Below are 16,151 nucleotides of genomic sequence, written 5' to 3'. Positions count from 1 at the left end.
GCAAGATCAAGGAGCTGATCGTGGACTACAGGAAATAGGGGGGCGATTACGTACCCATCCACATCGACAGGGCTGCAGTGGATTAGGCACACAGCCAAGACAAAGCAGGAGTGGCTTCGGGAAAAGTCTCTGAATGTCCTTGAGTAGCCCATTGTTATTGATAATTGCATTGTTGCATTTTGAGTTTGCAAGAAAGGCATTTCACTGTACTTGTGCATTTTTTTTAAATTTCACCTTTAATTTACAAGGTAGGTCAGTTGAGAACAAGTTCTCATTTACAACTGCGACCTGGCCAAGATAAAGCAAAGCAGTGCAACACAAAGTTACACATGGAATAAACAGTCAATAACACAATAGAAAAAAAATGTGACATTCAAACTTTTAAATATAGTACCCACGTCCGATTTGTACTAAATGTTTTCCTACCAATGAGTAACTGATTTGATTTCAAGGAGGAACAGTGGCATCTAGTTGTCAAAAAATGTGTACTTTCGCACAATTTATGGTAAATAATGCAAGCGACTTAAATTAATAATTTATCTGAACAGGGGAAAAAAACAATCACCAGATTCACAGGGAATACATGGCATATTATGGAGAAGCAATACTCCAAGCAACAGCTTCATAACTACTTGTCAAACATAGAGAATTGATACTGTATACTGGTTGTTGGGGTGGGATTAGCCTGGTGTGTGGAGTCCGTTGGTGGCTTTTAACCCCCCAAAAATGTTCCTCATGTCTTTCTCATTGATAGGAAGAAGTTTGGTGCAAATTGTATGTTGGGTACTATATTTATTTAACATTATCTGAAACTTATCAAATATAATGGCCAATTTGGGTGCAATCAATTAGCATAATTTTTGTAAACAAAATAATATTTCAGGAATTCCAATTGTACCTGTTTATAACTACAGAAAAAAATTCTGAACAATCTGACATGGTGGGTGTCATGGCTTGCAGAAATGACATGGAACAACTAATGTGCCTGCTGCTGTTTCTTCTGTGACATTACTGATTATGCGGTGAGGATAGTAGAGTTCTTGGAATGGTCTGTCAAAACACAGATGTCTAAAATTATCATAGTTATGCAAGTTGTGTCGACTTGTTACCTTATTAGTCCTTATTGGTTGAAAGCCGTATTTAGTTGACTTTTTTAAAACATATTTTGTGATTTATTGAAATATGTCTCTTGAATTTTGGATTGAAAAACTCAAACACCTCTCAGCTTGGGCATATGCTGTGAATCATACCTTTTAAAGTCAGGCATACCACAAAAACATTCTAACCACTTCAACGTAATAATTGTTTTGACAAAAATAATCATGTAAATGACCATGTAATTTGGCCCCAGCCCCATCCCTCCTTGAGTATTCTCTGTCAGAACCACCAGCATGCTACAGCCCTAATTCAGAATCCAAGTCAGTCAGTTGGCCCGGTATTACAATACTTAAGTATTTAGCTCTGAGTGACCGGGTCATGGTTTTTAATTAGCGCCAATGGTTTCATCCTCAAATCAGAAAGCAGGACCATGACAGGTGTATTGTGACTGCAGCCCTTACCTCATGAATATTAATGAGGGATGCCATCGCAGCATCCGCAAATAGACCTCCGACTGGCTGTACAAATTGTACTGACGGAGTTGTCTGAAGTGATTTCACTGCATACAATCTGTCGCTGAAAATAGAAGACGAGGGGAGTGGGACATGCCTGTGGAATGTTGATGGCCGGGGACGACTTTTGCAGGGTAATGAAAGGATGCTGATGTAAAGTGTGATTTTACTACTGCCTCCTCTGCCCTGCCTTAAAGAGCCACTGAACACGCCGATTGGCATGTGTTTTTCTGTTGCTCATTGGAAATACGAGATTTCAGTCTTGGAGGTGTGTTTCCTGACCGATTCTGTGTTTGGATAATGATGTTTGTTTATGATGAGACACTGTAGATGCGGAAACCTACATTAGTTCCTCAAAATCACCAGAATGAATCTAACTCTGTAATAAAAGTTGACGTTTTTGACGAAGATGTTTTAGTGATGCAATTTTACATCTAACTAAAGTGTTTGGTGTAGTATTTCTTAAGTAAAAGATATGCACAGTGTGTTGTCTCATGTAAACATAGTTGGAGCTGCTGGTTAAGTCTGTGTCACTGTCTATGCTATTGGATAGAGAGCAATCACAGCAGCCCGTTTGCCCATGTTTAGTGGACATTGTACAAAAAAATACACCTTAATTTCCCTGTTGTGACGCATGGATGTCCAAATTCCGTTTTAGACGAGGCTGACTTTATGACTAAAATGATCAAATTCCACTTTGTAGTCAATTTTGACACAAGAATTACTGTTTGACTCACATCAATGCCACTTAGGCTGTTTTCAAAGGGATTTATTGCTTTTTAAAGGCAGTCGCGTTTTAACTGGGAAGGGCTTACAGGGAATCCATAAACACACAGAGAATCCATAAACACACAGAGAATCCATAAACACACAGCATAATGAATGGATCCTAGAGAGCATCTGATTAAAGGAATCTGGGACTCCACCTTTGATTTTGATGACAACGTTGCCGTTTTCAGTCCGTCCTCTAAGAAATGGGTTTAACTTATTTGGTAATTGACCATTAATTAACATAAACACATTTAGCCTCTCCAGGCCTCCACACATACAAGCCGCTGATGCAGACCTTTAGAACATCAACATTTTTTAAAATCCATTATTTATTTTAGGCAGGTCTAAAGAAACATGATTATGAAGAAAATATATTTCTGAAGAACAGAATAGCATATTCTGCGTTGGCCTAATGTATGTTATCTGGCTATTGCCCATGCCCGTGGCAACCTTAGGCTGTAGCCTAGTTCATGTAGCATATGAGATATGATTATAAAATCCCGTGCCATTATTTTATATTATATGATTTTATAGTAAGAAGAATATAATTGAACTTAGCAGAATAAACAAGAAATAATATGTGTCCCATTCCCGAGCGAATGTGCATATGCTTTATGTTGAGCATAAAAGTGACCATTTGACACAGGTCCTATACGCTAGATTTAGAGTTATTTGGCAACTTTATTTGTGAATGATACACACCTTAGAATGTCTTAGAAATCAAACATATGTGTGGTAGTCTAGGGACATTTTCTTATAGTTCTGAAAACTACAAACTGTCCCAAATGCAAGATATGTTTTAATCACAGAAAATGCTTTGTAAAGTAAACACGGACAAAACCGTATTCAAAGATTCCCCGGCAGGGATTTTGGGCCCCATGAAAAGAATTCTCTTGTATTCCAATATTTACTGTAGGATATTTACTGACAGTGAGCTGTGATAATATAACACTGTGCAGACATGCATGCAACATTCTGCATACAGTGGAATTCACTATTTGATGCAAGACTGATACCCTCTATAAGAAATGTGCTGAAGGCCATCTTTTACAGACAGAAATGTAATTTGAATGGTAAAATTCTTGAATGGAAAATTCTCTCAACATAAATGAGTAATTAAATATAAATACAACTTAATATACGTTAACCTCTTCAATGAAATTAACATTATCATCTATAGAATAATATAACAAACAAAATGATTTAATCAGCAGACGATTTTTGAACTAAGTATACATACCAACTAGAAAATAAGCAGCTGTAAAAGTGGAAATTAAAAATGGAAAACAAAATGGAAATGGTAATGAAAAGGCCTGATGTTGGCGCTAGAAGAAATCACTAGGTTTCTTCCACTTGGGGTCTTGATTGTGCACAACCAATTTTATGGCAATCCAGCCATTACTTTGAGATATATCTTGTTCTCAGTCTGTTCTCAGGCTTGTTCTCAGCCTGTGGGAATCATGCATGTAGTGATCCAATATCCATGCCATTTAACAGTTATCACTGGGCCTTGCTCAGCCTTACTCACCAAGAGCCCAGCGCCGAGCCTTCTTGCTAGCAAAGTCACTGATCAAATCTTTGAAGTCTAGCTTTCTAGCTAACTGACTTTCAATGGACAGCATGGCAAGACTGCAAAGCCTGTCCTGGGACATAGTGGACCTCAAATAGTTTTTTAATCAGTTTTAGCTTACTGGAAGCTCTCTCACCACCAGCAAAAGTTCACAGGCAGTGTGTAAAATATATGTAAAGCAATACACACTTCTCCAAAAATGCTTTGCAGCTGCGTCTTACAGATTGCATTCAGGAGCCCAAAAAGGGACAAGTTAGGGGGGAAAGTGACAGCATATACTGTGTTCAGGTGTCTTACTTCATTTTGAAACTCAGGTGTAACATCTCTGGAAAACTTCATGATCGGAGGTTGGCACACAGAAGGGACTTTATCCTCACTAATCTGCCCAACTTTCAGAACAGCAGAAAATTATTCTACAATTTTTGCAGTGGTGTGGAACCTACTGTCCAGGTCACTTATGATGTTTTCCATAGCAGTAAAAAACACTGTGTTCTGAAACACCGTGGCTGCACTGTCCTGAGCTGTCTCCTCTTGAGAGGTCTCATCATGGAATCTCTTCCTTTTCCTCTGGCGGCTGTGTTCCTTGTTAAATTGAGGTGCAACATCCATTTGTGTAGCAATCAGTGTTGCCTCAGACAGGAGAGACTCCCATCCATCTCGAAGAGCCTGCATCTCTTCCTTTAAGGCTCTGGTATTGGCTGCCTTTGTGTCATGTGAGATTTTTCCTGACTGGAGAATCACAATTCTGTCCTCAATGCATTGCAGTACCTGCAATTATGCCAACTGACATGTCATTCAACACAATGCCTCTTACCTACTCCTCCTTTGGGAGTAGGGCTGGTTCAGGGGTATGGGGATGGGGAGACAGGGCTGCTGAGCCGGAAGCTGCATCTGTTGGGCCTGGCACCAGGCAGGGACAGGGACAACTGATTTAGTATGAATAGCTTGCTAAACGTTTGCCTGCAATGATTAAATGTCAGCTAAAAGAGGAGCGAAATGTAAACACTCAGAATTGTCTGTGAAGATATGAAATAACTAATGTTAGGTGAGCAAAAGTAGCCTATTTCACTATGGACTAAGCTAACAGGTTCATTTCCACCACTCACGGACTACACCCACCTTCCTTTGTGATAAATTGACTGACATACTGCCAACATCTCTTTTTCTTTCTTTTTGTTTTTGGAAGCCAGATTGTTCTTTAGGAAGCTTGATGACATGATGTTCCACCGGCACTCCTCACTCGCAATTCACTGCTAGCATGTAGAGTTCGTGTACATGCTAGGGGGCAGGACCGAACCGTTTCATGTAAATAGGGGGGGGGGGGGGGGGGGGGGGGGTTGGGCAATACAGAGGGTGTCTGGATGTTTACTTTTTGCCAAAAAACAGAAAAGAAAAAGAAACCGTTATTAGTTTTATTAGTACATTGTAAATATAATCTATTAATGATGATAGGACAATTTAAATAATAGTTTTTTAGGGCCCTCAGAATCGTCCTAACTTCCATACGACGCTCCTGGGTACTGGAATGAGTTGCCAATGTCTCCATTGCCAGGAGGAACAATCTTCTGAGATTGAGAGAGGAGATGAGGAGCAATCTTCTTCTGACAGGTGAGATGGAATTTGTTTGTCATATAGGCAAAGTAAAAACAATACAAATACTCACAACATTACAAGACAATCACACGAAACACAAATATAACTGTAGAGGGGCAAGTAAAATAGTACAGTACTAGTGTGCAAAAGCAAATAAAGTGACTGGTTAGTGTCATGTGTTGACTGCGAACCTGGTGTAGTTGAATGTCCGGATGGCAGTGGGCAAGAAGGATCCTTTGATTACTTTGATTACTTTTGATTACTGGTTATTCAGAGCATACTGGAAGCTTCGCTCAAAGTAATGACAATTAACTAGTTAAATCAAACAACACGCAACGTCACTATTCATGGGGCGGCATGTGGTTAGAGCATTGGAGTAGTATCTGAAAGGTTGCAAGATCGAATCCCCGAGCCGACAAGAGAAATATCTGTCGTTCTGCCCCCTGTTAACCCACTGTTCCTAGGCCGTCATAGAAAATAAGAATATGTTCTTAACTGACTTGCCTAGTTAAATAAAGAAAAAATGCATCTAAGTCAGCTGCCAGCTTAACCGGTGATTGGTGACTAACTCGAGTCCAATTCTCGTCTGTGTAGTCGTTCACACCAACTCAAAGATTAAAAATCAGTGTATTGGTGTAACTGTATTGGTAGACCATTCATCTACACCATGCGTTTGCATCTTTGAGGGGTGAAGGCGAGTGGCCAGGGCTAGCAAGAAATGGGGTGCTGCTTTAAATGACATAGCTAATGAATGAGAGCAAGATGCCTCTCGCTTCCAACAGGTTTAGGATAGGATATTGATTGCTTTGCTACCTAAAATCGATATAATTCTGAACTGAAATTACTGCAACGCAGTTTATATATTTTGATCACTTTCCATGTCATTTTGGCCAGCTAATAGGCCTACCCGTTGATTAAGCAACATCAGCAACTTGTAGACAAAATGAAAATCAGTGTTCATTGTGTTCATCACTACATTATTGATTGTAAATGACAACTTTATAGTATTACATTACTATATAAATAACTAGCTAATTATTCAGTGTCTAAACCAGCCTGATTTCATTGATCTGTAGCATGTTATCTTGAATCTTGAATGGGCCAAGTCAGCTATGATACTGTCAGGTCAGGGATATTTGAGCTTACGTTAGCATTTGCACATTGGGCATGCTAGCTAATGTTTTAAAAAAACTTGGAAATGAACTATTTTACTTCAGTAATGATACAATATTTTTAACCTTGCAATAAAGGATTTCAAGTATCCAAAACAACACAACTCTCAATATCCACAAAAACTGATTTACGTTTTGTTGTGGCTTTTTCACACAAAAAAAGAGTCGACTCGTCATCCGACTGGTTCTCGTAGGCACCTCAAAAATATATAGGCTGCATGATGCGACTATATTGATGATTTAGAAAAAAAGTTCTGCTCTGTTCCTTGCCATAGGCTATTCTGAATTGAATCGTGTCTTTACTAATATGTGACATTTGTTTCGATTTAGAATGGGCCTTTATCAAATGGACAGCAAAGAAGGGCATGGGAAAAACGTCATCAGTATGCACTCGAGTAGCGACTGGAGGCTGCGCTTTCCTGACGTTCCTTTTTCAATCATGCCGGGTAGGCTACTCCGGTTTTATAGCGGAGCAATGTGCTTAATAAATAAATATAGTACCACTAGAAAGCTTGGAGCATCCTCTTTTTAGTGGCAACCATCATATTATGTAGCTAAAGGTAATGTGTCAGCCTATTAATCATTCAAATAAAATAAATCCCTATTACTAATACAAACTCACTATAATTGTAGACTAACTATACTCTGTAAACCACTCTGCACAATCAATGAACCAACAGCATCGCCCAGGCCTATACATTATCTCGCAGACTCATGGATATAAAGTATGAATACTAATACAGTCCACACTCAAAGGTGATTACTAGAGTTTGGGTAATTTTGGAGTAGCTACAGGCCAGGCCAATGATGTCTTTGGTACATCTTAAAACGTATATACTGTATATATAATTCTGCCATGCGTAATTTGCTGTAGGCTGTTATGCTATGTTGTCACGCCCTGACCTTAGAGATACTTTTTATTCTCTATGTTTGGTTAGGTCAGGGTGTGACTCGGGTAGGTAAATGTTTTCTATGTTTTCTATGTTTTCTTTTTCTTTGTTTTTGGCCGTGTGTGTGTGTGTGTGTGTGTGTGTGTGTGTGTGTGTGTGTGTGTGTGTGTTGTGGTTCTCAATCAGAGGCAGCTGTCTATCGTTGTCTCTGATTGGGCATCACATATATGTTGTCATTTTCCATTTGGGTTTCGTGGGATCTTGTTTTCTGTTTAGTGTCTGTACCTGACAGAACTGTGCGCTTTTGTTTTTTGTTCAGTGTCATCAATAAAATTACGATGTTCGCCTACCATGCTGCGCCTTAGTCTCCTTCTACCAACGAGAGCCGTTACATATGTATTGTATAACCGCGCAATCATTTTAATTCAGGCTTTTTTTTCGTGCATGGGCTCATATATAGACCTATGTGCATGCATAAGCTATAATATGCGCATGGGAGTTCTACATGCGACTTCTTAAATGTTTTTAATTAATCATCACCTTGGAAAGCGCTTCTCCATTTCACTTTGAAACAAGACCCAACAACCATGTTTTCCAGACTTTCAACCTGTTGTCGAACTTCTTCAAGTTGATCGATCACGGTGAGGTTAAACAATGTAGGCTAATAGGGTAGTCTTAAAAGCATTATATTGTTTCGATTATGTGTTTGATATTGAACTGGAATTACATTTGCATTGACGTCGGAGTGATTAGAGGGAGGGCTTGGGTACCAGGCTGTTCGCGAGTTGGGTCAGCGACATTCATGTGCATAGCGCATAGGAGGAGGTTACTGACTCAACCGTCATGTGGAATTTGCCTGCAGCCATGACTCATGACTGCTGGTGTAGCCGTTACAAAATAAACTAAAGTAAAAAATAAAATAAAAAGTAACAATCAATAACGAGGCTATATACTGGCGGTACCTGTACCGAGTAAATGTGCGGGAATACAGGTTAGTCGGTGGTACTGCTGGGGTTCGTACAATTAATGTCCATTAACTACTGGAACTAGATACCTTGTGATATTGATTGCTTTAGATAAAGCCTGTCTCCAACACCCAATGTGAGACTATAGATACATTTGCATCTAATTTGATACAGTAGAGTAGATATTGAACTTAATTCCTGACAACTAACTGTTTGCATATGATACGTGTAGTACCTCCCATTAGGGTTGAGAAACGCTAGTTCATTTGCCTAATTTCCAAAGAAAAGGGCACACTCAGCCTATGTGTTAAAAAAAAAAAGATTTGCAAAGCAACACTATACGTGAGTCTAATATGAAGCAGGAAAGTGCTGTCTGGAGATGGAGCCTGAGGAATGAGAAGAGCAGGAGGGACCGGGGCAATGCGGGGGAGGCAGGGATTGCTCTCAGATATATTCCTCTCCCATCCTCATCAATGGGGGGATTATCTCTCTCCATCATGTCCCAGTTCCATTAATACTGTCAGATCGGCAATGACACCCTCCCATTCCCCTGGTCAGCCCTAAATCCTCCTGTCTAACTCAGCAGTGTCTCTGTATGATAAGGTGCCTAATAGGGTCTTTAGAGCCTAACTCCATGTTAAACATGCATTTAGTCAGGTCAGGAGCCTTCACAAAGGATGACAGCGAATGACACTTGGAATGACTGTGGTGGTTTGTTCCCGACCAGAGCATATCCTATGCTATTTCCCTTATCTCCGTCGGGGGGGATTTTATAATCTGATGGCCACATATCCCTGGTCCCGATAATGCTGTTTTGAAAATGGTAGAGGCATCCATCCTTGAACATTTTTTATGGCCTGGAACACGGGTTTGTACAAAACAGTGTATTTTATTTCCTTTTCCTTTGAAGATGTACAGGGTTCATCTGAAAGAATAAAATACGAGCAATATGGAGATTGTGTTTCAACTTGTGTTGTGGGAAATGACAGCAAAGCAACAAGAAAATAACATATGGAAGGAGGCTGCAGGCTACAATTTGTATGGGATTGGTGACCCACTCTGCTATTCTGGACTAACAGGCACATTTTCTCCTGACATGAACTCCGTAGTCCCACCGCCCCTTGGGACTGTGCTGTGCTGAGAGGCTTGCTTTGCAGCACGCCTTCTCTATTCTACAACCATTGCTTAAGGTTTCCATCATATTCAGTGGAGTTGATCTGATTCTTTACACTAAATATGACCCACCTTTTGCGGGATAATGCATTGAAAGTATAGGAGGCATGTTTTCACTCACCGCGAAAGGGGATCAGCGTTTACCCACCTTCAGTGTCTTCAGAAAGTATTCCACATTTTGGTGTGTTACAGCCTGAATTTAAAATAGATAAAAATTGATTTATTTTCTCACCCATGGACACACAACACACCATAATGACAAAGTGAACACATGAATGAAATGAAATATAGAAATATCTAATTTGCATAAGTATTCACACCCCTGAGTCAATACTTTGTAGAAGCACCTTAGGCAGCGAATACAGCTGTGAGTTTTTCTGGGTAAGTTTCTAACAGCCTTCCACACCTGGATTGTCCATTATTCTTTTCAAAATTCTTCAAGCTCTTTCAAGTTGGTTGTTGATCATTGCTTTTCAAGTCTTGCCATAGATTTTCAAGTAGATTTAAGTCAAAAGTGTAACTCGACCACTCAGGAACATTCACTGACTTCTTGGTAAGCAACCCCAGTGTAAATTTGGCCTTATGTTTTAGGTTATTGTCCTGCTGAAAGGTAAATGAATCTCCCAGTGTCTGGTGGAAAGCAGACTGAACCAGGTTTTCCTCTAGGATTTTGTCTGTGCTTAGCTCCATTCCATATCTTTTTTATGTTGAAGACACCCTAGTCCTTATCGATTGTAAGCATATCCATAACATGATGCAGCCACCACTTTGCTTGAAAATATGAAGAGTGGTACTCGGTAATGTGTTGTATTGGATTTGCCCCAAAGATAATACTTTGTATTCAGGACAAAAGGTGAATTGCTTTGCCATGTTTTTTTGCACTATTACTTTGGTGCCATATTGCTAACAATTCTGTAAAGGCTTCCTTTTCACTCAGTCAATTAGGTTAGTATTGTGGAGTAACTACAATGTTTGTCCATCCTCAGTTTTCTCCCATCACAGCCATTATACTCTGTCACTGTTTTAAAGTCACCATAGGCCTCATGGTGAAACCCCTGAGCAGCAACTGAGTTAGGAAGGATGCCTATGTCTTTGTTTATCTACCAACGGAAAACCTCGCTGGTCTTTGTGGTTGAATCTGTGTTTGAAATTCACTGCTCGACTGAGGGACTTTACAAATAATTGTATGTGTGGGGTACGGAGATGAGGTAGTCATTCAAAAACTATGTTAAACTGAATTATTGCACACAGAGTGAGTCCATGCAAATTATTATGTGACTTGTTATGCAAATGTTTACTCCTGAATATATTTAGGCTTGCCATGATAAAGGGGTTGAATACTTCTTGACTAAAGACATTTCAGCTATTCATTTTAATGAGTAAAAATGCCTAAAAACATAATTCCGCTTTGACGTTATAGCTATTGTGTGTAGGGAAGTGACGACCCGTTTTAAATGCAGGCTGTAACACAACAAATTGTGGAAAAAGTCAAGGGTTGTGAATACTTTCAGAAGGCACTGAAAGTATTCACCCACTCCATCACTGAATGCATTGCATTTGAAGGGAGAAAAGGACCTTTTAGGCAAGTAATGACCTCCTGCCTGGAAACCATGCGTTGGAAGTTTCATACCATTCCATTTATTCCATTCCAGCCATTACTATGAGCCCGTCCTCCAATTAAATGTGCCACCAGCCACCGCTGCAAGTGCAACACAGTCACAACCAAACTCAGTCATGGCTAGAGGGGATAGCTTTTGCCAAATTGAAGTCAAAAGTTTCTTTTTTGGGCATTTTAGCTAACCCTAAACCTAGCCTTTTTCCTAATTCTCCTAACCTACTAGGTTAATTTTCCTTACCTGTTGCCTAAGTTATCCTAACCTGCTACAAAGAGTCAAATATGACCAAGCTGTATCCCCTCTAGTCAAAACCCCAAACTCCTGGACCACTTACTGTGCAGAAAGGTCAAGTTCATCGACTACTCTTCCTACCCATAGATTTCTCTGCAGTTTCACCTCTCTGCACCCAACCCCCACCACCAATAGTCTTTCACAACACTGCCTTTGAACAGTAGACCTCATTGATTGCGTCCAAACCACATGCGTTTAAATGGCAACAGAGGGGAAAGTGTATGGGAATACATGATGCAAACTATGATTACAGAGGTCAAATGAGCATCCACATCATAAAAGCCTGAGCATGGTCTTCTCACGATAACGTCTGTAGCGTTCCAACTACTATGACCACTCTGTGGAAAGATGAGACATTCCCGAACACGTTGGGAGTTTGCTCTACGACCCCCACAAGCCCCGCAGTACTCGTCTGAATTTGGTACTGCCAATGTACCAACCTCTGTCTGTGGCGTCCGAACCGTTTAGGCTACAAACTACTATGATGTTCTCACAGGACTCGTCTGAAGGTGCTGTTGTAAAAACATGTGTGGAAGTACGGAGGTCGTGTTGTTGCCAAAAAGAAAAAGGGGATCAATATGTGACGACAATAAAAATCATGAGCTTTCTTTTAACTCTTAGATATAGGACAGGCACTTCAAAATGTTATTCCTTATGATTTATTTTTTGGACTGTCTGTTCTGCCGTTTATGAATGTGTTCATTTATGAATGAATTCATTGCTTTTCTATGGGCTATAGTGATAAAGGCCAGATTCAATATTTGATCAAATATGATTATAATTTACTTGTTTTTATATCTACAGGGGTCCTAAAATTCAAAATCAAATAGCTGAATGATACATGAATGATCACAAAGGCTTAGACTTTTCAAGTTTTTTTTAAGGATGTGCGCCGCCAAGGTATTGTGTAGTGAAATATGATTTGTTTTTTGTTCTAATTTGCGGTGGCCCAGTTATGTCAAGCCTCCCGACTATAAAAGCCACCCAGTGTATAATTAGCTTTTATACAAAGGGTCGGTCTAATCCTGAATGCTGATTGGTTGAAAGCACTTTCCAGCCGGTGTCTATTCCACAAATTACCACAGGCTAAATCTATGACGTTAAAATGTATTTGTTCTGTTCCATCTGACTGCACAATCCACTGTCTCATTAGCCCAGGCAGGGAAGTTATAAAGTTGATGTCCACAATAAAAAGCATCTTGACATTCTCACATTTCTTTTAGACTAACATTTTGTTTTCAACAACAGAGATTTGTATAAACTTTACTGTCTGTCTCTCTGACATTTGCAAAATTGTTTCAATGGCTACCTCCTCTGAAACAACGAGAGAGCTTATTTTCTATGCCAGGTGAAATTGTGCCTCATTAGCTCATTGTTATGGATTCATCCAAATAAATGTCAATAGAAAACAGCTTAAACAAATGCATCTACTGTTGTTATTCAGTCTGCATTGTTTGACGTGAGTGTAAGGTAGCCATAGTTGGCTAGCTAGCAAGCAAGGGATAAGAACCTCGGCAGCCAATACGGCAATGGCACATTTAGAACGAACGACTGGGTCATGTCCATAGATACAGAACAAAAGGACTGAATATGTTGGTGACCCGTTGTGTAAAAATGTGTGTGTGTGTGTGTGTGTCTCTGTGTATGGTAATGGTGTTTACAGAGGGATTGAGTGTAGGTCTGTGCTTCTTTAGAGAGAGTGCAAACGGTTGTGCTATCTTCTGAAGGGAACATAAGGGTGAATGGAGGAGCCGAGCTCCTCAAGACTGATGAGAGAAATCTCCATGCCATAGTAACCTTCGGTTCCGATCCCCAGGGTAGCTCTGGATGATTGCGCTCCTCTTGTTACTAGGAAACACGTAAGCATGTTGTGGTGACAGTACCAAGGTACACAGTACTTACAATTATCCGCCATAGCGATGGACTGTTGTATAGTGGCCCATAATGTCTTGGCTTTGATGGTGTCGTAGCCACCAGGCACACTCAAAGCGATGCGTTGTGTGTGTGTGCCTATATGTTTCTGATTGATGCAGGGTTACAAGGTCTCAAATTGTATTATTAGTGGTGCAGTGGAGGGTAAACGAACGTTAATGCCGTTTACGCACCCGTTTATTATTTTGCATGAGCGTTTATCCCCTAATCGCAGAAAAATGCATTGGAAATGTTTTTAATTTACCCTGAACGCCGATCAGCGTTTACACACTTATTAATATACCACGACATGACTGGATATTATGTGTCTTTTGATGGCTAATACCCCAGCAGTTTTTCTGGTAACCAGGGAGAGTATTAGAGTACAGTAGTACAGCTACAGGGAGATAGGCAATATCAGTAGCGCTATGTTCTACTGTGGCGTTAAGGGCGTTTGCACCCAAATAGGTGTTTTTTGTTACATCTAGGTCAGTTGATATTTGATTCACTGTTGAGGATGTTACAGTATTTGTCTTGTACAAACCACCTACACCACTGGCATTACTGGAGAAATAGTGAAAGACTAATGGGCTGCATGCCTGTACTGTATTCATGGGCGCTACCCGGCATCTGTTGCTACGACACATAGCTGGGTTTTTAATTGTGTTGCCACTGGCATGCTTTTGAATTGCAAATATCTGCGCCAGAGCATTTCCTTAAATGTCCTTCCTTTCCATAATGAGCACTTATGACCGACTGACAGGGGAGACTAATGGTCGGAGCCAGCTGCTCAACATGTTCATTTGAGCTGCCATTATCCGTGTGCGCTAATGGCTGTTCGGATGGCCACTAATGAGAAGTGGAGTGGTGCTGCCACCTGTGTCTGACCTGATGCGACCCCATGCTCCCTGGAAAAGGTCTGGGGGGGGGGTTCAAGGGTCATACTTCAGCCCTCCACTTTGCAGGGTCAGGAAATCACAGACAATGGTCCACTAATGGACTGTTGCACTTTCCCGGGTCAGTGCTTTGAACTCATTACTTTCCAAATGAAACAAAAATTATTAGTCAGATAATGAAATGCAGAAATGGGCAAAGTAAACAAGTGGAATCGACTAAATCACATCCCTTTGTGGGGTGTTTCTCATGTGTTTATCCTGAATGACAGAGGGTAGGCATTTTAATTTGAATTAGGGTTGAAAAGATGGATATAGCTGGATGGAGGCCTGTGTCTGCTGCAGCTTATGATTAATTCCCTTTGGTCCCAAACCACATCCTGTACCTTATGTCTCATTAACCTCCACTCGCCAAACTTAAAATGCAGACCGATGTCTCCTTTAGCAATTACATTATTGGCATTGGATCAATTAGCTTGCGTCTGGCCCCACTGGGCACACACTGGTTGACTGACTCTCTAAGGTTCTTGTCCAACCTTGTGCTACATGGGAAACAGATACCTCCTCCAGATACATGGATGGGAAACAGATACCTCCTCCAGATACATGGATGGGAAACAGATACCTCCTCCAGATACATGGATGGGAAACAGATACCTCCTCCAGATACATGGATGGGAAACAGATACCTCCTCCAGATACATGGATGGGAAACAGATACCTCCTCCAGATACATGGATGGGAAACAGATACCTCCTCCAGATACATGGATGGGAAACAGATACCTCCTCCAGATACATGGATGGGAAACAGATACCTCCTCCAGATACATGGATGGGAAACAGATACCTCCTCCAGATACATGGATGGGAAACAGATACCTCCTCCAGATACATGGATGGGAAACAGATACCTCCTCCAGATACATGGATGGGAAACAGATACCTCCTCCAGATACATGGATGGGAAACAGATACCTCCTCCAGATACATGGATGGGAAACAGATACCTCCTCCAGATACATGGATGGGAAACAGATACCTCCTCCAGATACATGGATGGGAAACAGATACCTCCTCCAGATACATGGATGGGAAACAGATACCTCCTCCAGATACATGGATGGGAAACAGATACCTCCTCCAGATACATGGATGGGAAACAGATACCTCCTCCAGATACATGGATGGGAAACAGATACCTCCTCCAGATACATGGATGGGAAACAGATACCTCCAATAGAAATAGATGCAATTCAAATCAAATCAAATTGTATTCTTCACATGCTTCGTAAACAACAAGTGTAGACTAACAGTGAAATGCCAACTTACGGCCCTTCCCAACAATGCAGAGAGAAAGAAATAATACGAAAGTGAAACACATAATAATAAAAGTAAAAGTAAATACACAATGAGTAACAGTAACGGGGCTATATACACAGGGTACTAGTAACGAGCCGATGTGCAGGGTTACGAGGTAATTGAGATATATATGTACATATAACTAGGAATAAGTGACAGATAATAAACAGTAGCAGCAGCAGCAGCATATGAGTCAAAGAAGTTAGTGCAAAACGGGTCAATGCCGATAGTATGGGTAGCTAACTATTTTACTAACAACTGTATTTAGCAGTCTATCTTCCAGACTTGGTGCATCGGTACCGCTTGCCATGCGGTAGCAGAGAAAGCAGTCTATG

General features: G+C 40.6%; 1 protein-coding gene across 4 annotated transcripts in view; it reads left to right on the top strand.

Moving 5' to 3' along the window:
• LOC109895605 (glutamate receptor ionotropic, delta-2-like) overlaps positions 1-16,151 on the top strand; it is a 521,177-nt gene that overhangs the window by 196,493 nt on the left and 308,533 nt on the right. Inside the window, exon 1 of one of the 4 annotated variants that reach the window (XM_031830443.1) lies at positions 7,876-8,247. The exons of the other annotated variants lie outside the window; for them this stretch is intronic. The gene's annotated coding sequence lies outside the window, so the exon portion shown is untranslated. Of the gene's footprint in view, positions 1-7,875; positions 8,248-16,151 lie in introns of those variants that run through there. 4 annotated transcript variants of the gene reach the window in all.

Source organism: Oncorhynchus kisutch, linkage group LG8 (assembly GCF_002021735.2).
Source record: "Oncorhynchus kisutch isolate 150728-3 linkage group LG8, Okis_V2, whole genome shotgun sequence".
Taxonomy (NCBI): Eukaryota; Metazoa; Chordata; class Actinopteri; order Salmoniformes; family Salmonidae; genus Oncorhynchus; species Oncorhynchus kisutch.
Note: the sequence above shows the minus strand (reverse complement) of the source record. Positions and strands in the feature narration are given on the sequence as shown.